Here is a 25,742-nt window from a genome sequence, read left to right as displayed (position 1 = left end):
CTCGACTACTGGAAGTGCCTGTAGAAAATGCTGGTGAGAGTGCTAGAGAAGATGCTGGGGATCATCTTATCTGCCCCCACTCCTCAAAAAAAATTGGAGGCCAAAAAGTTTTTTTGGTATCGTAAATAATTGTCAAAGTCAACATCTCTGATCATCATTCATCACCTCTCTGCTTATTCCTCATCCAACTCCAGAACAGCCTGGCAGGTGTCATTTGTGATGGAAGAGAAGAAAGTCCGTCAGGGGGTCATTTAGACACTTAGCGAGTCACACATCCTCACCTGTGTTTTCATGAGAACTAACTGGATCTCTCGTTTTCTTCATTCAAGTTGAGTGAAATACTGAAATTCGGCTTGGATAAACTGCTCTCTTCTGAGGGGAGCATCCTGGAGGAGGTAGACCTGGAGTCCATCCTGGGAGAGACAGAAAATGGCCAGTGGGCCTCTGGTGCCCTGCCTGCAGCTGGAGGAGGGATCAGAGAGCAGGAGGAAGGAAGTGAGTTGGGCTTAGGTGAGCCAATGACTCCGTCACCTCAAGCTAGGGTGTGAGTGAGATGCATCCCCATGGGAAGTCCTGTGTCCTGCCCCGGGGACCTCTCTTCCTACCCAGCCCTGTAGTCATCTGTGACATTCTTAAGGCTTCCTGGTCCAAGAACTGCCAGAGTAATCGTTGTTCCCTTGAAGCTGGACTTTGAATCCAAGGAATGATATTAATGTTTATGGTCCTGTCAGTCTCAAGGATTAAATTTGAACCTTTTCTCCCTTGACGCAGACATCTTCTTTGAAGTTTATTTGGTGAAACCTGCTATCTTTATGATGGTGCTTTGCACAGTGATTCCTTTTCTCAATAGTAGAATGTTTTTTAAATTGCAACTAATATTTATGGACATTTATTGTGTTCATCAACAGTACTGACTATGTCATGTGCTTTAGGTCTTTTAAGACCCATGAGGTGGGGGCTGGGGTCGTGGCTCAGCGGTAGAGCACTCACCTCGCATGTGCAAGGGCCTGGGTTCGATCCTCAGCACCACATAAAAACAGAAGTAAAATAAAGGCATTGTGTCCAACTTCAACTAAAAAAATAAATATTAAAAAAAAAGACCCATGAGGTGTAGGAGATCATTTTGTCTTCCTTTTTCTTTTTTCCCGAATTTTTTTTTTAAGTTGTAGATAGATAGCATGCCCTTTTTTTATTTTTTTAATGTGGTGGTTAAGGATCGAGCCCAGTGCCTCACACATGCTGAGCAAGCACTCTGCCACTGAACTACAGCCTTAGCCCCAATATTTATCTTTTTGTCCATTTTCTGTTCTGAAATATTTGAATTTCAGACTTGAAAGGGGTTTTGTTTTGTTTTTTCTTTTTCTCATGATCATTTTTAAAATGTCTGTTCTCCTGTATCAGCAACAGGGAGTCAATATGGGATGGTGTGAGAGGGCTTTTACTGATCTTTTTTAAAATTTTTTTATTCATATATGACAGCAGAATGCATTATAATTCTTATTATACATATAGAGCACAATTTTTCATATCTCTGATTGTATACACAGTATATTCACACCCAGTTCGTGTATTCATACCTGTAATTTGGATAATAATTATCACATTCCACCATCATTAATAATCTCATGCCTCCTCCCTTCCCCTCCAATCCCTCTGCCCTATCTAGAGCTTGTTGTTACTCCCATCTCCCACTCTCTATCCCACTATGAATCAGCCTCCTTATATCAAAGAAAATATTCGGCATTTGGTTTTGGGGGATTGGCTAACTTAGCATTATCTTTTCTAACTCCATTCATTTACCTGAAAATGCCATGATTTTATTTTCTTTTATTGCTGAGTAATATTCCATTATGTGTGTGTGTGTGTATACATACACACACACACGCACACATACACCACAGTTTTTAATCCATTCATCTATTGAAGGGCATCTAAGTTGGTTCCACAGTTTAGCTATTGTGAATTGTGCTGCTATAAATATTGATGCAGCTGTGTCCTGTAGTATGCTGTTTTTAAGTCCTTTGGGTATAGATGGAGGAGAGGGACAGCTGGGTCAGATGGTGGTTCCATTCCCAATTTTCCAAGTAATCTCCATACTGCTTTCAATATTGGCTGCACCAATTTGCAGTCCTATCAGACTGCAACACTTAGAGTGGTTTTGATTTGCATCTCTCTAATTGCTAGTAATGATGAACATTTTTTCATGTATTTGTTGACTGATTGTATATTATCTTCTGAGAAGTGTCTGTTCAGGTCCTTGGCCCATTTATTGATTGGGTTATTTGTTTTTTTGGTGTTTAGCTTTTGAGGTTCTTTATATACCCTAGAGATTAGTGCTCTATCTGATGTGTGAGGGGTAAAGATTTGCTCCCAAGATGTAGGCTCTCTATTCACCTCACAGATTTGTTTCTTTTGCTGAGAAAAAACTTTTTAGTTTGAGTCCATCCCATTTATTGATTCCTGATTTTAATTCTGGCACCAAAAGAGTCTTATTAAGGAAGTTGGAGCCTAAGCCCACATGATGGAGATTAGGGTCTACTTTTTCTTCTATTAAACGCAGAGTCTCTGGTTTTATTCCTAGGTCCTTGATCCATTTTGAGTTGAGTTTTGTGCATGGTGAGAGATAGGGGTTTAATTTCATTTTGTTGCATATGGATTTCCAGTTCTCCCAGCACCATTTGTTGAAGATGCTATCTTTTCTCTAGTGCATGTTTTTGGTACCTTTTTCTAATATAAGATAATTGTAGTTTTGTGGGTTAGTCTCTGTGTCCTCTGTTCTGTACCATTGGTCTATCAGTCTGTTTTGGTGCCAATACCATGCTGTTTTTGTTACTATTGCTCTGTAGTATAGTTTAAGGTCTGGTATAGTGATGCCACCTGCTTCACTCTTCCTGCTAAGGATTGCTTTAGCTATTCTGGGTCTCTTATTTTTCCAGATGAATTTTGTGATTGTTTTTTTTCTATTTCTATGAGGAATATCATTGGGATTTTGGTTGGAATTGTATTAAATCTGTATAGCGCTTTTGGAAGTATGGTCATTTTGATAATATTAATTCTGCCTATCCAAGAGCAAGGTAGATCTTTCTATCTTCTAAGGTCTTTTTTGATTTCTTTCTTTAGGGTTCTGTAATTTTCATTATATAGATTTTTCACCCTTACTGACCTTCTTAATTCAAGAGTTCCTTCTAGCCTGGCACAGTGGTGCACACCTGTAATCCCGGTGACTCCAGAAGCTGAGGATCGTGAGTTCAAATCCAGCCTCAGCAAAAGTGAGGCACTCAGTGGGAACCTGTCTCTATTAAATACAAAATAGGGCTGGGGTGTGGCTCGGTGGCTCATGCCCCTGAGTTCAATCCCCAGTACCTCCCTCCCCACCCCACCCCACCCCGCCCAAGAAAAAGAGTTCTTTCTCCCATCAATACAGAGAAGCACAATGGCTTCAGTAGGGTGCTTCCTTTACTGGTAGGGAAGGGGCTGGGCGAGGCTTTTGGTTTTGTCCTTCTGAATTTTCTCCCATTGCTTCTCTCTTTCTCCCTGCCATAGACTGTCGAAGGCTGTCTGCATTACCTCTTTATCACCCGAGAGCAGAGCGCCCCCAGATGTCTGACTGCATCTCCTTCCAGCCCTTCCTTTGAATTCCTAACCAGCCACTGCTCTGAACTACCAATCTCAGATGTCCTCATTGCTCTCCCTTCCTGGGGTGACCTCATTATGGAGGATGAACTTTATCTGTCTGGCACTGCTAGAGCTCCACTGTCCTGCTCCTGTGCAGATTCCGTCTGCCTCCCCAGACCAGTGAGGGCTTCAGAGCTCAGCTGGTTTGGGATGTTCATTCTCTGTTTACCTTCAAGTGGAAGTTTATAGTAGTTCCCGACTCCTAATTTTTTGGTAGGCTTAGATTAGGGGAGGTTTGATTATCCTTGTTGACTGGTGTGGTTTTTATGGAATATATGGAGAATTAAAAATCTAGGCAACTGGCATTATTTTACAGAACATAGTTCTTGGACTTTTCTTGTGTTTTATCTTAAAAATTTGTTATGATAGTATCACATTTATATTCTTCAAGAACTCTTTCTTGTTCTCAGCTTGTTGTTTTAGTCGTATCCTATTCCCATTTCAAGGATATAATATCCTCCCTGAGGACATTTATTGTAGCTTTTTAAAATATATCTCAGGGAGGATATTTATTATATCTTTTCAAAAAGTGTTACCCTGCCCACTGTATTATCTCTTTTTGCTCCATTTGCTTTTCCTTCTTCCTCTTCTTTTTAAAAATTTTGTTTTGGAGTCTCTTGTTCTTGTTAGCAGTTTACCTGAAACATCTGGTGTCCTGTCTGATCAGGGTGCTGGTGAAATGCCCCAAAGCTGACAGGCAGCTCTGTTGTGAACAGGTGGGTGGCCTTTGGGCCTCATGCCAACAGCACTGGTTAGCAAGCCAGCTTTTGCACTGGGGGAGCTTTTCAGACAGCCAGATTTGAAGATTTCACTGGACAACTCATCATATCCTAAGACGAGTCCTATACCATTACAGTGAAATTGTTTGTTTAAATTGGAAAGACAGGGAGCTGAGGGCTCATGGTGCTCCTGGTGTTTAGTGTGCGGATCCTCTCTGTTCCTCCATACTGTGGTGCCTGTGCTTGTGCGTCTGAGTTTTTGGAGGACTGAAAGGGTTCCTGCAGTCAGCCCCAGCTAGATACCAGTGTTTTGGTTCCACAGCTCTTCTGAATCTGTTGTTCTCTTCTTATCCACTTTTTATCTTACAAAGAATTCATGCACTGTTTCATCTACCATTGCCTCATATCTTTTTAGAAATCTGTGTATTGTCCTTTAGCTGTTTCAGGTGAGAGAAAAAATAGATATGTGTGTGGTCATATTTTTAAGTTGTATTTGATTACCTTAGTACCAAGTTTCCACCCTTTTCTATACTCATCTAGATTGACTTTATTTACTAGAACAAAATAAAATTACAGTGTTTTCAGAAAGATAATTATATATCTCAGTCTACCTACAAAAAATTACATTTTTGCAGACAGTTTAACTGTTGGATTCTCTAGTTGGATTAAAATTTGGAATGTTGTCTTCGATGACTGTCTTGATTCTCTTTGTGGTAGATGGTTCCTCTGGCAGGACCCACATGAGGGTCTAGACCTGTGGGCTCCAGCTGCCTCTTCAAAACAGAGTGAAGACATAAAGCATGGTTAAAAATAACAAAGGAATATGAAAGAGGAGTAGTTAGAGCAGCCCATTCACAATTAAGTATAAAGTAAGGTAGCTTTATCTTTAATGCCAAGTTTTTTAAAAAGCACAGTTATATGGTAAGCTGAGAATTTCATGCAGTATGATACTACATAATGTTGATCATAATTGAAACTTCTCAGCCCTTTATGTTTTTTCTACTTGTTGATAGAGTGCCTCTTTGAGAGCCCCCTGCTGATTTAATTAGCAAATGCCAATTAGAATTATGGCTGGTTAGATTTGGGTACAAGTGTGAAGCAGTTGATCTCTTGAGAATGAAAATGTTTTGCTTTCATACTCTCTGGGGAAAACATACTTGTAGCTGATTTCATAATGCTGTGAAAATACATTATTTGGTAACATGTGCTATTACATACATTTTACTTTTGACTTATTATTCTACCTGTCTGTGTTTACTAGTCTTGCCTGGTTATCACTTGATTCATGATCTTGGCAGACCACCTAGCCTCATTGGGCCTTAGTGTCTTCATCTGTAAAATGGTGCTATTAATGTCTGCTTTACTCTTTTACACAGCTGCAAAAATCAAATGTGATACTAGATGTGAAATTGCTCTGATAGCATAAAGTGCTACTTAAGAATATTCTATTGGCTGGGGGTGCCGCTCAGTGTTAGAGCTCTTGCCTAGCATTTGTGAGTCCCTGGGTTTGATCCCCAGCACTGCAAAAATTAAAGAAAGAAAAAAGATTATACTACTGTTCTTATTGTTTTTGCCATGATTATTTGCAAGCTTTTTTCTACTTTTCCATACACACTAATCTACTGAAAAGAACACATTGATCTTAGAATTAGAAAAACCTGCCATGTTCATTTTGTAGCAGAAAGAGTTGGAACCATTTAATCCCTGTGTGAGTCTCAGTTTCCCCTTTCATAAGTGGGGTTAGCTATAACATGATTGATGTAAAAAACATGAAGATGCTTTGTGAGATCTGTAAAGAATATTATAAATCCAAGGGATTATTTTTTTGTGATTTTTTTTTCATTTTTTCATAGAATTGCCACTTGTTCCTTTTAATATTATAGAAAAAGGGAAAAAAGAGTATTAAAAGTGTGTTTGGGATTAAAAAGTAGAGATTTTATTAGCGGTTCTTAAAAGTCAGTGAGATTTACACTGGGAATAGTTGTGGAATGAATGAGTGATTTGAGACTCAGCAGGGTAGAGGATCCAGCAGAGATTCCCATATCATCTTGGATAGACCCAAAAGGGTTTTAAGCCAATGCTCTGTCCTTTGAAAAGTGAACATGTGTAGAACCCAAACTTATCAGTGTAGTGCAACAGGAAATGGAATGCCTTCATCACAAGCTGGTCTTTGCCCTTCAGAGTAAGGGCTATTCTCTTATTCACCTAGTTATTGCTTTGAATAGCATTAACCTGTCTTTCAATGTCTTAACATTTCTCACTTTGTGTTTTATGTTCTTAGAAAGCCATATGTACTTATTCGAAGGTAAAGATTATTCTAAAGAGGCCAGTAAGGAAGACAGAAAATCATTTGAACAACTGGTGAATCTTCAGAAAACCCTTTTGGAGAAAACAAGTCAAGAAGGCCGGTTACTCCGAAATAAAGGCATTGTAAGAGCTGTTAATTTTTGTGAAATCATAATTCCAAAAAATTATATCTTAGGATGATTTGTTAAGAAATAAGTGTCTGTTAAAATATAGCAAATTAACTGAACCCTACATAAAAATATAGTATAAAAAACATTAACAAGCTGAGTATATTATACCATTTAATACAGGTAAAAGTAGGCCTGTCCCTCTTCTAGCCACCCTAAAGGGATCACCATGTTACATCAAAATACCATATCCTGCTGTTGATAATCATGACCCTGTTTCATTAAGAGATGATGGCAATCATAACCGATACATGTAATGTTCACAGTATTTTGTGCTTAAAATGTATTTTCTAAATGTTAGCTATCATTAAGATAATCATGCTAAAATACTGTATTAAAAGGAATTGTACATTTGTAGAAAGATTCGTGTTAAAATTATTTAAACTTTAAATGCCATCCTACGGTGTATGCTTTCAATCAAAGAAAAAAGTAAGCACCTTATTACTAATGAGATGAATCAAAATGACTAGCAGCCATGCTAGTGCTTTGCGCGCCGTGCCAGTGCAATGCAAAATATGAATGTTAAATTGGATTACCTGGCGGCCAGTGCCCACCACACAGGGATGCTGTGCTCTGTGAGATCCCACGCGAGTCACCTCTGTAGAGTGTGCTTCAGGGTGAAGGAGATGTGAGAGGATAGGACGTCTCTGACCTTCTGGGCTGTGGTCCTGTCTTTCCCACAGGTTCTTATCCCAGGCCTAGTGGAGGGGTCCACCAAAAGGAAGCAGATTCTGAGCCCAGAAGAACTGGAGGAAAGACAGAAAAGAAGACAAGAAGCAGCAGCCAAGAGAAAGGGATAATAGAGGAAAAGAAGAGGGCAAAGGAAGAGGCTGAACATAAGAAAAAGTATGTCCATAAAGTACTGTGGTTTCCAGTTACGTAGGTCTCGTCTCCTCTGCTGGATTGTGGAGAAGGGAAGGATATTCATATGGGAAATTTAATATTTTTTTAAGAGAGAGAGAGAATTTTTAAATATTTATTTTTTAGTTTTTGGTGGATACAGCATCTTTATTTTTATGTGGTGCTGAGGATCGAGCCCAGCGCCTTGTGCATGCCAGGCAAGCGCGTTACTGCTTGAGCCATATCCCCAAGCCCTTAATATATTTTTGATGGAAAAAAAGTATGTCTGTGTTACTAACCAAGCTGAGGATCACAGTTGGCAAAGGATTCCACAATTGAACATCACTTAAAAATTCAAAAAAGTATCAACCTGGTAGTTCTTGTTGGTAACAGAATACTTTTTTTTTTTTGGGATTAGGGATTGAACCTGGGACACTCTACCATGATCTACTTCCCCAGTTCTTTTTATTTTTCATTTTGAGCCAGCTCTCACTGAGTTATCCAGCTGGCCTCTAACTTGTGATTCTCTTGCCTCAGCTTCCGGAGTAGCTAGGATCGCAGGTGTGCACCACCATGCCTGACTCCACAGAACACTTTTTCAAAGATTCAGCTTTAACGTTGAGTCCACTTTAGTGAGAAGTCTTGAGTACCTAAAGCAGAGAAACAAGAAATTCTAAAAATTTTATTATAGTTGACAAGGAATTGTTTATTTGAACAGTCCCTTTTAGTCATGTACTTAAAAACAGGGACATTTGGTGGCTGCTCAGTATTGAAGTGTAATAAAGAGACAGTTGGGCTGATCACTAAAACTTGTTTATTCACAGTTGAGCAGAAAACTTCAGTCGGTGAGTTTGTGATTGCATCTCACTTGGCAGTTACTATTTGGAATAGCAGTGCAGAATGTGCTCAAAGGAGAGGTCACTTTTCTCTTCTCTCTGGCCTATTGAAGGGTGGCTTGGTGGTAGTCCAACAACTACCAGTCCTTCTGCCTGCCCTCTGAGGAGAGTGAGCCTGAAGACCTGGAGGATGAGGAAGACAGGGGTGCTGCCAAGCTAGGCTGCGAAGACCCAGACCCAGCCTCCATCAAGTACGTCATCGGTGACATCACACACCCTCAGGCCCAGGCTGAGGACGCCTTCATTGTGCATTGTGTAGGTACGACAAGTGGTGTGGGACAGGGAGGGTGCCTCGTCTTCATGGTGCCAAGAAAGGGAGAGGATGAGGCACAGTCATGGCTTAAGGGCTGGTCCCAGTGCACTGCCATGTGGCCAGAAATGCATGGCTTATAGAATCAGCTCTTCGGTTTACCTGGTTAAGTTACCCACTCTCCCTGAGTGTCAGCCTCCTAATCTATGTTAATGGGACAATATCTGTCTCATCCTCTGCACAAATTTTTTAAGAGGGTGAAATAAGGCTGCATTTTAGAAGAAAACTGTATTCTCTGAGAAACTCCCTGTGTGTTCCCCTGACAACCTTTGCATGTTCTGTATCCTCTGCCAGGAACCCTACTTTCCCAAATAATTCCATCAAGCATTGTTCAAATGTCTGCTTGTAAAACAGTCTGTATGTTGCCTCTGTTACCCTGTCCTATTTCTACACTACTTAACCTTTATTCCCTCCTGGTGTATTAACGTGTGTCTTTGACCGTCTCGTTGCATTAGAATATAAGCTTAATGGAAGAGGACTGTGTGTGTGCATGTGTGCTCACTGTATCACCCCATACCTAGAATGTCGTCTGACGTGTGGTACAGGTACATGAGTAGTTGTGGTGTGAATGAGTATAAATATCAGGTGCCACCCAGCTTCATTAGTGTGAGCTTGAATGAGTCATTCAACATTTTCTCTTCCTTGCTTGTAAAACGGGAGTTGTATGCTGTGGTATTAACAGTGCTTGTCACTGCCGTGTTCCATCCACTCTCCACTCTCCAGAGTTATAGACCCACCAGAGATTTCTGCTTCTTCTTAACACTCATTTTTGAGCTGCCTTTCTGTTATGATGACCAGGTGTATCTTTCAGAAAACCTGAACATATTTGGGAATCCAACTATGATTCTCTTAGGAGATCAGATATATCGTTCCTTCCCTTTGAAAAAATCATTCTTCTACAAGCCTATCTTGTGTGATTTTGTTTTTCTAAATTGTGGGCTTGACTTTGCCTCTTACAGATGAAAATTTTCTTTCTTCCGCCAGATGACTCTGGCCGCTGGGGCAGAGGTGGCTTAGTCACGGCTCTGGAAGCACGATCAGCTGAGCCAAGAAAAAAATATGAGCTGGCAGGAAAAATGAAAGGTAAGAAACAGAACAATGGAATAAGACAGGAAAAGACACTCAGGATGGTATTGGGGTTAGCTAGCCCTCAAGAAGACTTAGGAGAACCAATTGGTATCTTAATTCTGTCATCTCTCTGCCTGTTTTCTCATCTGTAAGGTACATACTTTGTCACTCCTACCCTGTGGGACTACAGTGAAGATAATGTAGGTATTTTGAAAAATGTCAATTGCTGCATCTTCAAGTATTAGAATAAAGATTGTTTCATCCAACTCATGTCATCTTCATAAGGGAATATCCCATAAAAATGTCAGAGAGCTATAGGAGAGAAATGCAACACACTATTAAAACTGGTGGGTGGTGGGTCAGGTTTGTGCTAGGTGGATTATGAGGTCAGCAGAGCCTGGGTACAACACTCCTTGGAGACAGAAATAAGGCTGTTTGGGACTAGGAGAACTTAGAAGACTAAGAAGTATTGTCCTTTGTCACACAGAAGGGAAAAAGCCACCACCTTTACGTGGCAAGGTTGCCACATGTCAGCAAGAGTAAGATGATCACTGAGGTCATTTTCTGCGGTTGAGCAGTCTCGGGACCTTGTCCAACAAAGAAGGGCCCTCCAGATATCTTAGAGACTGGTTTTCCTAATTCTTTTGCCCAGTTCTCTAAAGTAAAGAGAAAAATAAGGATGTAAAACACATTGCTGAAAGAAGGGTTTGGTGTGTGTTGAAACAGCCAACCCAGATCTAGATCTTGACTTGGCAGGATTCAAAACAAAAGCAGAAATGTGCAGAGAACCCAGGAGCAGTCAGAGCCAGAGGTGCCGACTGAGGTCCCTGTTGGAAATCGTGTTGGAGAAATGAGAGGGCAGAGAACAGTATGTGGAAAACTTTTGGAGCGAAGAGGAGACAGTAAGAATTTTCAGAAAAATAAGAGAATCTTGAGAATGTAGTATTTTGAAGTAAAGGTTTTGCTTATTTAAATTGAAGTATTTCAGATTTTTTTAAAAACTGGATATTTTGTATACCTTAATGAGATACTTTGGGAATGGGATCAGGTCTAAACACAAAATTCACTTATATTTCACATAAAACTAATGGACATAGCCTGAAGGTAGTTTCATACATTATTTTTAGTGCACTGTGCATCACATGAGGTCCAATGTGGAATTTTCCACTTGTGGCATCATAACACTGTTAAAAATTTGGGATTTGGGAGGATTTGGGATTTCTGGATTAGGGATGCTGCTCAACCTTTGTAAGGGAAGAGAGAATATTAAGAAGGCAAAGTGGTTTACAGTGTCAGACTCTGAATTAGTATACAGGGTAAAAATGGGAGTTCATAACTTACTTTAATCTAATGTATGAAGTATGATATGTCAAGAGATTTGTAATGTTTTGAACAACCAATAAAAAAAAAGAATTGGGAAAAGGCCACTGGATTCAACCCATGATCAGTCACATGACCTTGGAGCACTTTGAGGAATGTGAGGACTGTCACCTGGTTGTATAGATTTAAGGTAAAAGTGGTCAGTAAGAAAATGGAGTTGGAAGGTGTACACTCTTTTCTGAAGAAGGATTTATATTTTTTAATCTTTTTTTGTAGTTGTAGATGGACAGAATGCCTTTACTTTATTTTTTTATTTTTATGTGGTGCTGAAGATTGAACCCAGTGCCTCATGCATGCTAGGCAAGCTCTACCACTGAGCTATAGCTCCAGCCCCATGAAGAAGGATTTAAATAGCCTAGATCAGAGTAGGTGGAACTGGAACAAGGCTTCCTGGAATGGTAAGAGTTATCTGGGGTCTGGGAAGATGGGTTGAATTTGAATAGGTAGATAGAATGGCAAGAGATGCCTAACAGTTTCACATTCTTTTTGGTATCCCTATAGTATTTACTGTTCCCAAATCATTGCACAGTCCCCACGCATGGGCCAGGCATAGGCCAAGGAACAGCAGAGTTCACTTGTAAAGGGAAGGTTGGCCACATCATTGAAGACCATACATGGCTTGTCTAGGGGATACGTTCTAAGTAGGACAACATCCAGTGGATCACGGCTAGACATACAGGAAGCCTGATCAAAAGAATGGCATAGCAGGGCTGGGGCTGGGGCTCAGTGGTGGAGCACTTGTCTAGCATATGTGAGGCACTGGGTTCGATTCTCAGCACTGCATATAAATAAATAAAGGTCCATTGTCACCTAGAAAAAAAAATTAAAAAGAAAATGATGTAGCAGAGCCAATATTTTAGAATTAAAAGATTTGGGTGTGCAAGATATCTACCTTTTTAGTTTAAACATATAGTTTAAACTGGGTTATGTAGAGCCCAGAATTAAAGGAGCACATCTGCCTAGAATGTCAGTTTGATTTGATTTGTATGGGGTAGGAAAACATGCAAATAGGTAGCCGTAGTAGAATGCAGAATTTGAATGTTGTGAGACAAACACTAAGACTTCCAAAGGCATTTCAGGCTCATAGAAGTCCTCCACACCTCCCTACCCAGGGATGCCTCTAGCACTTGCTTTCCCTCTCCGTTGCCTGTAGGGCACTTGGCTGGTGACGTTTGGGGAATACTGAGTTAGCAGAACATGAAAAATTCAGGAGGGAAGCAGATAACAACCTGGCTAAGGCGGTGACCGAGGTCAGGAGAACAGGGGAGTGAGAAAAGGCTACGAATGACTGGCAGAGGTAAGGTCCTAGACCTAACTGGATTTGGAAAAGCAGGCACAGTAGGGTTCGGAGTAATTCTCCTTCAGTGGTCCATGTGAGACTGAGTGTTCTTTCTCTTGTTCTTTTTTCTTTTTTTAATCTCAAACTTGAGTTTGGGAGGTGTCCTTTTATTCCCTATTGATGATAAAGAGTCAAGAAACACAGGGCAAGATCTGGTAAGTTTAAAATCAAAAACACATCTTTTAATCAGAACTAACATTTGGCTCCCAATAATTTCTCTTAAAGCCTTTCCTGCCCCTGCTGGCCAAGATCTCTAGTATGCGAGTGGTTTGCTACGGCTGCCATAACAGTGCCTCAGACTGGCACTCAGCTTAACCCTAGATACGTATGTTCTCAGAGCTCTGGGTGCCACCAGTCCAGGATTAGAGTGTCGGTAGGTGGGTTTCTCCTGAGGCTTCTCTCCTTGACTTGCAGATGACCACCTTCTCACTGTGTTCTTCAGAGGACACAAGCCAGTTTCGATTAGGGCCCACCATAATAACCTCATTTTAACTTAGTAATCTCCATTCTTTCTTTTTATTTTACGTGACAGAATGTATTTTGACATGTCATACATATATGGAGTGTAACTGCCCACTCTTTTTTTTAAGAGGGAGAGAGAGAGAGAGAGAGAGAGAGAGAGAGAGAGAGAGAGAGAGAGAGAGAGAATTTTAATGTTTATTTTTTAGTTTTTCGGCAGACACAACATCTTTGTTTGTATGTGGTGGTGAGGATCGAACCTGGGCCACACGCATGCCAGGTGAGCACGCTACGGCTTGAGCCACATCCCCAGCCCTGTAACTGCCCATTCTTGTGGTTGTTCATGGTGTGGAGTTACACTGGTTATGTGTTCATGTATGAACATAGGAGAGTTATCTGCAATTCATTCTACTGTCGGTATAAATCTTTTTAAGGCTTTTGTCCATGTGTAGTTACATTCTGGGGTACTGGGAGTACCCTAAATTCAAAACATGGATTTGGGGGAGCAGGGTCCATCCCATAACAAGCAGGTTGGCCCCCACACCACTTCGCCATCCCCCAGCCTTCTGAGTATCACAGCCCCTAAGCGCTGTCCCCTGCTTCCTTATCATCCCCTGGACTAGACTCCAGGCCCCTTCGTGTGTAGGGACTTTTTTATCCTTAGTATCCCACATAGTATCGGCTCCTAGGAAATGCTCAGTAAACATTTACTGAAGAGTAAGAAAATATGTCTCAAAACTCTGGGGGTTTCATCATTTATTACATGAAAGTTTCTGTAAAAGATTGTGTTTGCTGGCCAGCCACAGGCAGAGGAAAGGAACCAGTACAACACTTCTCTGCTTACATCAGAATCCTCCTTTTGCACCTTAAGTATCTCTTGCTTGCTTGTCTGTCATTTGGAATACCTGTAGTGAATTTATTTACCACACCAATAGTTTTCTCCAAGACCTGAGTCCACATGCAAATTTTTTTTTTTTAAGAGAGAGAATTTTTTTAATATTTATTTTTTTAGTTTTCGGCGGACACAACATCTTTGTTTTTATGTGGTGCTGAGGATCGAACCCGGGCTGCACGCATGCCAGGCGAGCGTGCTACCGCTTGAGCCACATCCCCAGCCCCTCCACATCCAAATTTTGAACCAAAACTTACACTTAAGAAATTTAGAAACCACGCTGAAAGAGGTTCATTCTCTTCATATTGGTGGTGTGTGTGACTAGCAACAAAGTGGTTTCCGGTTTATTGGTTCATTCAGGAATTTCTAAAATAAGAACAAAAGGCAGAGGGTGTACAACATAATGTCCATGCATGAGAATTTCAGAATATAGTTACTCAGGAAACTGTTCACGGTGTGGAACGTTGTGTCTCACATTGGCTCCAGAAGCTCCCTGAACTCTCCAGCTTCCCCCATTAGTTGGAGGTGGGGGATCTTTGGCATCTGTTTTCATAGAGATTGTCTAGACAGAAATGGTTCTCAGGACAAGCAGGCAGCCTAACTCTAGTGTCAGAGGACTGGATCGTGAGAACCTCTAAAATCCTATCTACTCCTAAGAGTAATTTTTCTTTACCTATGAGAACATTTAGAAAGTACAAGTTTTAGATTCCAGTTTTTAACATATCATGAAAAGAGGAAGAAATTCTCGTTACCACAAATACAAGTTATGATGAGTACATAATCACACATTGCTGTGCAAGCAGAGCATACAAAAGAGATGGAGCCACCCGGTGCAGTGACACACACCTGTAATCCCAGCAGCTCAGGAGGCTGAGGCAGGAGGATCACAAGTTCAAAGCTAACCTCGGCAATTTAGTAAGGCCCTAAGCAACTTAACAAGACCCTGTCTCAAAATGAAAAATAAAGACTGGAGATGTGGCTTAGTGGTTAAGCACCCCTGGGTTCAATCTCTGTAACCAAAAAAGGGGCTGGGGGGATGGAGCCAAAGCCTAAGTGGTCCATAAAAGGCTATGGCAGGTCACTGAGTTGACAGTGGAACTGTCTCATGTCATCCATCTAATGGTTGTTCTTTCTAGTTAGCCTTGGTAGTGGCTCAGCACCATGATTGCTCCGATGTCCTGTCTGGCATTAAGATGGCAGCCCTAGAAGAGGGCCTCAAGAAGATATTTTTAGCAGCAAAGAAAAAAAAAGGTAAGCTCTTCCATCTGAGATCAGGAGAGGACCTTCTTCTTCCAGACATGTGGTGTCATTTTGAGGGGGAGATGAGGAATGTCCAGACCACACTCGGTTTGCATGGCAAAGGTAGAGCACAGAGTGCTGACCACTTCATCTTGTCTGTGTGTGACCCGTTTCCTTTTCAGGTTGGTTTTATATTTGTTATCTCGTTTTTATCATGATTTTACAGTGGGGAAGCAGAAGATTAGAGATGAAGAAATTTGGTCATACGCAATTGGGAAAAGCCGTTTATTATACTTCCCCTTAGAGAGTCACAGTATGCCATGACTCTCTGCCAAAGAAATTTAATTTTGTTTCTAAACCTAGTGTGTCTTGGTGTTTGTTGAATTTCATGGATTATTGGGGAATCTTTGATTTCACCATTAATCATATTCTACTTCCATTGTGCCTGCTTATTTTCAAGAGCCTGTGGATCTTTATGTTTAGCAGAACAACTTAATTTTTCCCTATTATAATCCCCTCATCACCATATTTTTCACAATGTATTTGTGTATTTTGTGTGGACAGTCGTTTTCTTCTCTGTTTATCGTATACCCATCAACCCATTTTTGATGAGTGAAGACATCATGATCTTTTTTTGCAAATGCCAGTGGAATATTATGCATCCATAAAATAGATGAAATAATGATATGAGCTCCAGTATGGATGAACTTTGAAAGAATGCTAAGTAAAAGACAGTCAAAAAACTCACATATTGCATAATTCAATTTATAGAAAATGCTCATAATAGACAAATCTAGAAAGTCGACTAATGGTTGTCAGAAAGGAGGAAGGAGAGAGTGAGGAGGGAATTTATTATTCTTATAGAGAATCTTCTTTTGCGGTAGTGAAATGTTTTGGACTCAGATAAAGGTGTTTGCACAATATGTAAATATACTAAGTGCCACTGAATTGTATCCTTCAAAATGGTTAAAATGACAAAATTTTATTTTCTACATATTTGATTAGTTTTAAGAACATGCATGATCTCTGGATCTTCTTTCTGAAATTGAAGCAACCCAGTTGTAGGGGGAGTGTGAGAAATTTTGCATAAGCATCAGCCAGGATATGGGCACTTAAAATAGAAAAAAAAAACAGAGGAAAATTAGAAGTTAAAAGTACTAGTGCTTTTAGTATCCTTGCAGTTCACTGTTTAAAATATATTATTCTTTTTAAATGAAAGCCAAATTTTTAAATTTAACCCTTTATTTTTAAAACCATCTAAAGCAGATCAGATTTTAGCAAAATATTTCTATCCATCTATCTAAATCTATTTATCAAACATGAATTATGTATGTGGTCACCCCTCTATCAGTGCATATCTACCTAGAAAATTTTCTGTAATTTTCTAATATAAATAATAGTAATTTATGGATGGCAGAATTCTGGTGATAAAAATAAGTCTTCCTTTTAATTTTTGCATTGTTTGAATTCCTTGTAATGAACATGTATCATTTTTATAAACAGCTTTGTGTGATTTTTTTAACCAAGTAGTCTAATAAGCAATACTAATACTAATACTAATACTAATACTAATACTAATAATAAAGTGGCACAGAGGGGTAAATATGCTGAGATGTAATGACAATTAGTTCTGGGGGAAATATAGTTTTTTTGTTTTGTTTTGTTTTAATTTTCTTGGGTTACTTTTTCAATTCCCAAGGTAATATTTTAAAAATGCTTAAAACTTAGAGAAATATTCAGAAGCTTGGGCAATGTCACAAAACTGTTCAGAGTGGAACTAGCCGGGGCTGGAATTCAGATTTGCTTGATATCAAAGCGCAATTCTCAGACTTGACTTAATCTTGCCATAAGTAGTATGGCTTTGTTTTTCAAAAATTCAATCTCAATGTAATTTCCCCCTGGATTCTAACTACTGAGCCCTACATCTGTAGTTCAAAATGCCAAGCCTGCAGAGGAGGGTATTGTCTGTGCTTTCAGTTCCAGGAAATTATCCACCTACCATCAAAATGCCCAGGGTCGGAGCATCTGCTGCATACAGAGCACAAACAGGATGCATTGCTCAGCAACACAGAGTCCAGATTCCTCGTGAATTAAGATGCCCAGAAGCCCACTGCAGAGGGAGCTCTGTGATGTTCGATTACCCATTTACTCACTGCTTATTGAGTTCCTGGGAACTATAAATGTGGATCCCTGATTGTTAGTAATGTTCTCCTTAAGACATTTTTTTTTTCCAAGCAGAAACCAACTCATGCGAAAAGAGAAATTTTATTACTCCTGTAATCCCAGCAATTTGGGAGGCTGAGGAAGAAAGATCGGAAGTTCTAGATCAGCCTCAGCCATCTACTGAGATCCTGTCTCAAAATAAAAATAAAAAGGGTTGGAGATGTAGCTCATTGGTAAAGCACCTCTGGGTTCAATCCCCAGGTCTACAAAACAAAAAGCAAAACCTAGTTGGTTTTTTAGAATTGAAAGACTGAGCTATATCTGAAACTCAGACACAAAATGACACCAGGGATGGGACTTAGAAATTCAAAACAAATGGTCTAAAGTCACATGGTTCAAATTTAAACCTTTCCTCTGACATTAGCCCTCTGGCCTTAGATAATTTGCTTAACCACTCCATCTGCTTATCTGTAAAGGAGACATAACAGTAGTCTCCTCACTGGTAATTCTGAGTGTTAAGCAGGTTACATATGCAAAAAGGGCTTATCAGAGTGACTGATAGCTCTTTGAATTCTTCTTATTATAATATACCACTGAATACTTGATTTCTTAATTTCCTAGCCTACCTGCTCAGTCCTATAGATTTTGTATGTTCCAGTTCAGCTTCAGTAGGCATAGTAATTTGACAACCTCTTCGTTTCAAATCCAAATTTCTAGAAAATATATTGGTTGACTCATTGGACTAGGAGTTTTTTCCTTGTGCAATAAATAGAAGCCAGTAAGTACAGACTAGTTGTAAATAATCATGGCTGTTGGGAATCCAGTGTTACCACGTGCATGAAAGAAAGGGGAACTGAGCCAGGGGGTAGACACTACATGGACCAATGGAGAAGTGGATAGTACATGGAGGAAATCTCTACATGTGCTGCTTTTTTGCTGGCGTTCAGAAGGAAAAGTGGGAAAGAATTCTTTGCTTTAACTTGGATGTGCAAAAACTATTTCTGTGAATCCCTATCTTTCTTTTTCAAATCTTCCAATCAACCAACCAATCTTTCTGTCAACCAGCCAACTGTGCTCTTGGATTTAACATTTTGTGATAGAGACTTTGAAAGCTACCATGAAGATAATGAAGGAAATAATATACTTGGTCTTTTTTCTTTCTTTTTTCATTGCCTATTCATTATCATGGATGGAGAGGTATGAGCCTTCACTCTTCCCACAGTGAATTCTTTTTAACAAAATCTGGCACTCTGGAATCAGTAATAGATTTTTCTACATGTTATTGTTAGAAATCTTTTCTTCATAATAGATTCAACTTTACAAAACACCAAGCTACAGTTGAGTAAGATGCCCTACACTGTCTAATTAAGTTGTGAATCTCTAAGATACTTGGATAATTATATTCAAGTCTGGACTTTTGAAACCTACCTACCTTGGAGGTTTCAACCTCCATTAATAATTGACTGGATTCATTTGTTTGCAAGATAACAGAGAACCCAGCTCAGACTAACTACAACAATAAGAGGAGCTCATCAGTTTATTTAACCAAGAAGTTCCATGATCGGTTAAGACTTCAGGCATAGATTGATCTAGTGGTTTACCCATGTCACTAGGGTGCTTTTTGCTTTTCTCCATCTTATCTTCCATTTAAAGGTTGGAATTCTTCATGACTTCAAAAGGCTGGTGGTAAAACAGAAGCTCCATTTTTTTTTTCTGTTTCAGCAGATTGGAGAATGTATTCTTTTGGCAGCTTCCACAGAAAAGATAAGATACTTTTTTCCCCAGAATTCCTCCAAAAGGCCATTCACACTGGCTGGGAGAAGGATGTATTGACATAAACCAGTCAAGGCTTATGTCAATAAGTGTTGATTAATAATCCTACCCTTGGATTCTTCGGAGAGTTCAATTCCAGCCAGACCTTTTGACTTAGAAATTTTTGTTCCTGTTAAAAAGGAACAAGGTTGAGAACTTATTCAGGGGAGGCAGCCAATAACTATTCTCTCAAAAATGTTTATAATTTAAGATATACTCCTTTTTATGTTATTTCTTAAATTTCAATGCAGTATATATTTTTTACCAGTTTTTGGTGAGTGTACCTTTAGTTAGAGGAAAAATCATCCTCCCACTTATTATAGGCTGGCTTAGAAATAAGAAGATGAGCTCTGACTCTTTCTATTGAAGTCATCCTTCAGAAAAAATGAGATTAATTTTGACGTGTGGAAGAAGTGCCTTTATGGTTAATAAAATTCTATAGAGACCTATTTTCATAGTTTGAAAGGAGTCATGCTGAGATATCTTTATTAGAGACTTAAAATAGTTCCAGTCTCACTACCAAGCCCTGTTCCCATCATCCAGATACTAATTATTTAGGCATTGGTAAGTGTCAGTCTCATCTCCTTGTCTCTCAATAGCTAAATTTATGGCAGTGCTTGAATCACTTGATATACTATATAGGAGGGATGTTTCCAAGAAGAAATATAGATCAGGCAAAGAATGGGATAGGGGACAAATCAATTTGGATAAAATGTGGAGCCTATTTAAACAATGTGCTTTGTGGACTTCCTTGGTTCCCTTTGGACAAATAAAGCAAATTTGAACATCTGGAAGACTGAGGTTGACTGTCAGAGGAAAACACTGATATGTCAAGATAATTGTTCCCTTTATGTTACTTCTCCCCTAGTGACCTCAGTGCGTACCAGGATCTGATGCGTTAGCCTATTTATCTAGTAGCTTTTTAGATCTTCCATGTCAAATGTGTTTTTTTTGTTTGTTTGTTTGTTTTTTTTTTTCTGGCAGGGTACCAGGGATTGGTCTCAGAGGCATTCAACCACAGAGCCATATCCCAAACCCTTTTTTGTATTTTATTTAGAGACAGGGTCTCACTGAGTTGCTTACCACCACACTTATGCTGTGATTGGCTTTTAACTTGATTTTCCCCTGCCTCAGCCTCCTGAGCCACTGGGATTACCAGTGTGTGCCACTGCGCCAGGCCCCAGTGTTCACTGTTTGACTTAAGTCCAGGGAAAGTCTAGTATCAGTCCCGCTGAGCTTGAATATTGATATCAGTTTAAAAAACTATTGATTGTTATTAATTTAGTAAGCTAATGAGGTTAATACCATCACCTGGTCCCAATGTATCCCCCTATAGCTTCATTTCCTTTTTCTCATATGAAAGCCCCCAAAAAATATTTAAAATAAAAACAGGCCAATAATTAAAACAAGTCACTCTTTAAATTGTGTGAACTTTAAGCATTTTGCTACCATGGCACTCCTTGCCTGCAGTTCCTAAAACTCTTCAATTTCTTATTAATTCAGAATATGTAGAGTTTGTTGAAATCTGCTCCTGTTTTTTTTTCTTTTCTACATTTTCTGTTTTTTTTTCATGTATTTTTTAATTAAATGTACCAGTATAATAAAGAAAAGAAAGGATTTTAAAGAATTGCATTTCAATTTGTAAAAAGGCACAACCTTAAACTCTCTCATTCTACTTTATATTAAATCTTATTTTGAAAGTATTTTAAGATCCTACAGGTAGAATGCAGACTGCACACCCAGGAAGGTGAAGGTTGCCTTGTTACGAATGCTCAGGGGAAGGTTTTTTACTCCCTATCTTTGACCAGAGCTCTTTTCGTTTGCTTTCTGTCAATACTCTAGATTTATTTCTCCTTGCTTCTTGCACATAGAGTCTCAACTTTGTGTGGGGATGACCAATGAGCACCCTCTGCACCCCTACAGCTCAGGAGCCCAAGTTCAAGGTCTCTTATCTCAGAAGAATGTTTCCCAGGAACTTTGCTTTTCTGTTCTTGGCCTCTGGGGAATCCTTCTTTCCCTCCCAGTCCAGTGAAGCACTTAAATAGACAATTTTATGTTTCTAATCCAGATTTTTTTTACTTGTTTTGTTCAGCAGTTTTCTTTATCTAGTGTCTGCCCTGCTACAGGAAAGCCCTGAATTGCTTTCTAAAATGGTCTTTTCAAAGATTTGTTAACAAATAATCTGACTCTTGGATTCAGTAAGGTTATATATCCAACAATAGTTTCTATCTGTCTTAAGTCTTTTTATTATAACAACAACAACAACAACAAAAAAGCAAGAGCTTGGGGATGTGGCTCAGTGGTAGAGATCTTGCTTGGCATGTGTGAGGCCCAGGATTTGATACTCAGCACTGGGGAAAACAAACAAACAAACAACAACAAAAAATCCTACCCCAGGTAACCCTCATAAGGACCCAAAAGCAACTTCATTGAAGTTAGTTCTAGTTCAATAATCCATTCTTCAATTTAAAGAAGTAACCAGAGTTGGGGCTTTATAGTCGCATGGACCAGAGGATTCTCCAGGGACCCTTGACCCTCGTCCTCCTCCCACTGGAGTGAAAGTTGAGAGTGTGAGTGGACTTTTCAAAATGAGGAGGTCTCCTTTCAGATGAAGGGTGACCTATTGGTGAGGGCCCATTGCTGAGTTGGAAACATCCAGTGCATCATAGGGATCTTTTCCTACAAGTTCAAATCTCAGCTCCTTCTCAGTTAATTTTTGTCTGTTGCGTGCATTTTGTTTCCTGAAATAGCTGAGGTTTCTTTCAGCAATCCGAGCTGCCAACTCACTGGCATGTGCTTCTTTCTCAGAGGAAATAATCTTCCCCAGACAGGAATGAATGGTACTCTGCAATTGTTCTTCAAGATATTGGGCTCTCTTTCTGTAGGTCTCCAGCTCTTTTATTGTATGGCTCATCTTTTCTTCGACTTTGGAAAGTTTCTCCTCTTGCTCCACACGGTAGTTTCCCTCCACTCTTAATTTCCTGTGCAGTTTCATCGTATTTTCTTGATAGCGTTCCATCATGACTTTCAAGTTCTTCTGTAGGGTCTCATTCTCACTTTGTAGCTGTGCATTTTCTGACTGCAAGGATGCCTGTTCAGTCTGCAGACTTTTAAGGTGTTCTGTAAGGTCTTCCGTGGTTTTCTCCACTTCAGATGAGAAAGTACATTTTTGATTTCTTCCTCCTTCCAAGATTTCTAAGGAGGCCTTTAGCTTATCACCATAAACCAGGTTCCTCAAAGCTCCTTTGGACTCATCCTCCAAGTGAGCACCAATTTCGGGTTCACTCGTCTTTCCCAGTTCCAGGTGACCACCATCCCTTTGGGCTCCCAGGCTTGGAGAAGATCTATCCTTGATCTTCAGCAAGCATTCACTCAGAGACTCCATGTGATTTTCGGTGTCCCTTAGAACTTGTTCTCCAGCTACTTTAGAGTCCTCTAATATGATTTTTGCTTTATATTGGACACCTCCTTGTTCCCTCTGTGCTTCAGCTTCTCCTTGTATTGTTGGTCTCTGCGTTTGCGGAAGTAGGGATCCTTCATTCAAAACCTCTTTGATTGCCAGCTTCAGTTCTTCCTCATTCACTTGAAAGAGTCTCCAGTTTGTTTTGGCTTCAGCTATTTGTGATCTGAGGGATTCAGATTCACCTTGGAGGGACTGTATCCCTCTTGATAGATGCGCCATCGTTTCATCCTGTTGACCATGTTTAGCCTTCTGTGCTTTGGGCTCTTCTTCTAGAAAGAGCATTTCAACGCCATGGCTGGATTCGGACCTATGCAGCTTTTCGTAGGTTGCCTCCAGCTGTTGTGCTTCCCTTGAACCCTTCTCAACCCTGGAATCCTTTAAAGATGAGTCTAAGCCTTTATGTTCTTTTTCAACAAGGCTCACTTTATCAAGAAGTCCACATTTTGCCTCAATAAGTCCAGCAAGATTTAGAGCCAGCCTTTTTTCTCTTCCCACGTAAAGCCTGCTACTAACCGACTGAAAAGCTCTCCAGACAAGTGAGAGAACAGCAAAAAATCCAAGAGCTGTACACATCATCAACTCCCAAGGAAAGCCATAAGGAAGATGGCCTGGCTTCATGTCTTCGGACAATGCTGCCACAACCCTGGGTGCTTCTTCCAGAACCACCCACTAGTATGGCTGAGAGGCAGCCCTTGGCTCCTCCATCACGCCAAGACAGCTTTGGCTCTTGCCACCACAACCACAGCCTGCCCAGGCAGGCCAACACAGGCTGTGGACACTCAGGTGTTTGGTCCGGAACTCCAACCTGAACCAGGCAACGGAGCAGACCACTGTGAGCCCCTTCAGGGGCTGAGCGTATGGTGGGTGGTGTGCGTATGGCGGTGGGAGCCCTGATCAAGGGCTCCCAGGAGCCTTGTTGTCTCAACTGCCCATCAGGGGAGTCTTGTCCCCTTCCCTACCCAGTGCATCCTCAAGTGCCACATGTTTAGGTCCCTCCCACTCCAGCCAGAGAGAATTCCTCTCCCTGCCACCCACCCCTTGATTTGGTTTAGGCCAGGCCAAGGCGGGGTTAGTAGGAAGATTCCATCCAGTCACAATAACATTCAGTTTGATGTCACTCAGATTCTAAAGCTGACTAAACTGTTCAAACAGCTTTTATGGCCTATATTGGTCTTTGTGTCCCTTGCCTTTTGTTTGAGTGACTCAGTCCTTTTTCTGCCCTTGTGCTCTCCCTATTTCCTACCTTCCTTGCTTCCTTCCCCCCTTCCTGGTTTTTCTCCTTTTCTGCTTCCTTCTTTTATACCTCCATCCATCCCTCCAACTTTGCCTTCCTCCCTTCCAACTTTCTCTCTCCCTTCCCTCCCTTTTCTTTTCTTGCAAGTGTTTGGGGTGAAAGTCCATGGCAGGCCAGCCCCAAGCTAGGCAAGGTCACTGCCACTGAGCTACAACATCCCCAGACCTGCTGCCACTTCCTATGCAAGTAATTTGAATTATCTCTAAAGAGAAACTCTCACATTAGTCTACTTTCAACGTAATTTCAGAAGAGTTGCTAACATGGGCATCAATCAGTTATGACAAGTCCTTTTTGAAAAGCACGGCACAGCTAATGTTCCTCAAAAGAAGGAGTTGAAACTTTAGTTGGTTTTCAGGTCAGCATTTCTAGACTAGTACAAACCCTCCTGATCTCTCTTTAGTCCTATGATTTCTTTAAGTGTCCCCTTTGCTCCTGTTCATGGAGTCATGTGTACAGAAATTATACCTGGTTCTATTGAACTCTACTTAATTCTTTCTCACCTCTGTGCTCCTTTTGCCAAGTCACTCCTCAACACTTACTGTAACCCTTTAAATTTTTTGTCCATTTTCATTTAAAAAACTCCTTCAAAAATTGAACCATTTCTCATGCAGATACAGTCTTCTTGATCTGCTATTAATCCCCCACTACTGACATTGTAAGTTATAGAAATGTACACTTCCAGACCGTTTTCAGATTTTTGATTTCTGTATATCTATCTGTCTATGTATTTACAAACATAACATGGTATTCTGAAAGTATCGTTCTGCTTTTGGAGCTCGACATTGTGTTTTTCAGAAGCAGGCCTATTACACAGAGATGAATCCATGTTACCTAGATTGAGGTCAAACCGGAATGTGCACTCTGATTCCCATGATATTGTTCTACCTACTAATGGACAGTTCAGTTATATCCAGACCTCACCACCTCCCCCATTAAGTAAAACCCTTGTGAAGAGACATGTAGATGCCTTTATGAACATATTGATAATTTTTCATGGCAGTGTTTTCCAAAAACCAGTTAGTAAAATCAATTTATTCCTTTGCAGCCTGAAATTACCTTCATTCCAGTTTACTGGTATAAGAACCGCAGTATATCAGCAACAATTCTCCAATAGTAGTTCAGGCAGAAGTCATTCTAGATAACAATCAGTGCCGGATCGTCCATGTATTTTACACAGCCCATGACAGGGGACATCCGTCCACTCGTTTAGAACAACTGATGTTTTATGCTGGCAATTTAGGTTTATTGAAAGGAGTGATTAGAAAACAGGTGAGACAGACTGATTAGATTCAGTATGTATGTTGGCTTTGTTTTTCGAGGCCTGAATTTTTCACATTTCAATTACTTGTAGGTTAAGTATCAGGCAGATTCTTCACTGGGCTTCAAATGTGATAAAGTTGCTTCTTATTTTTAAGAAGGCCGTTGCAATCCTGCATTTATTTTACACCTCAGTGCTTGTTTCACACACAAGCACACACACCCACACACCACACACATCAACAAACACACAAACACATAATTAGAGCACATTTAACACTCAAATAAAGCTTTACCTGCTAACTCATAACTAGGGTATTTTTTTAATAAGTATTGTGTCTTGGTCTCTACTGGGGAAACATTGTTCAATGTGAGTTCTCTGGCTTGTTGTAGGGCAGTGAATGTTCACTTGTTGGCAATGATATAGAAATGGGGAGTAAGGGTTTAAAAGTTTTTACAGTA

At 40.1% G+C, this 25,742-nt stretch overlaps 1 pseudogene; it reads left to right on the top strand.

Moving 5' to 3' along the window:
* Nucleotides 1-20,160, top strand: part of LOC143410770 (chromodomain-helicase-DNA-binding protein 1-like) — a 51,287-nt pseudogene extending 31,127 nt beyond the window's left edge.
* Nucleotides 20,161-25,742: the final 5,582 nt, after the last annotated feature.

The sequence above is a fragment of the Callospermophilus lateralis genome, chromosome 11, assembly GCF_048772815.1.
Source record: "Callospermophilus lateralis isolate mCalLat2 chromosome 11, mCalLat2.hap1, whole genome shotgun sequence".
Taxonomy (NCBI): domain Eukaryota; kingdom Metazoa; phylum Chordata; class Mammalia; order Rodentia; family Sciuridae; genus Callospermophilus; species Callospermophilus lateralis.
Note: the sequence above shows the minus strand (reverse complement) of the source record. Positions and strands in the feature narration are given on the sequence as shown.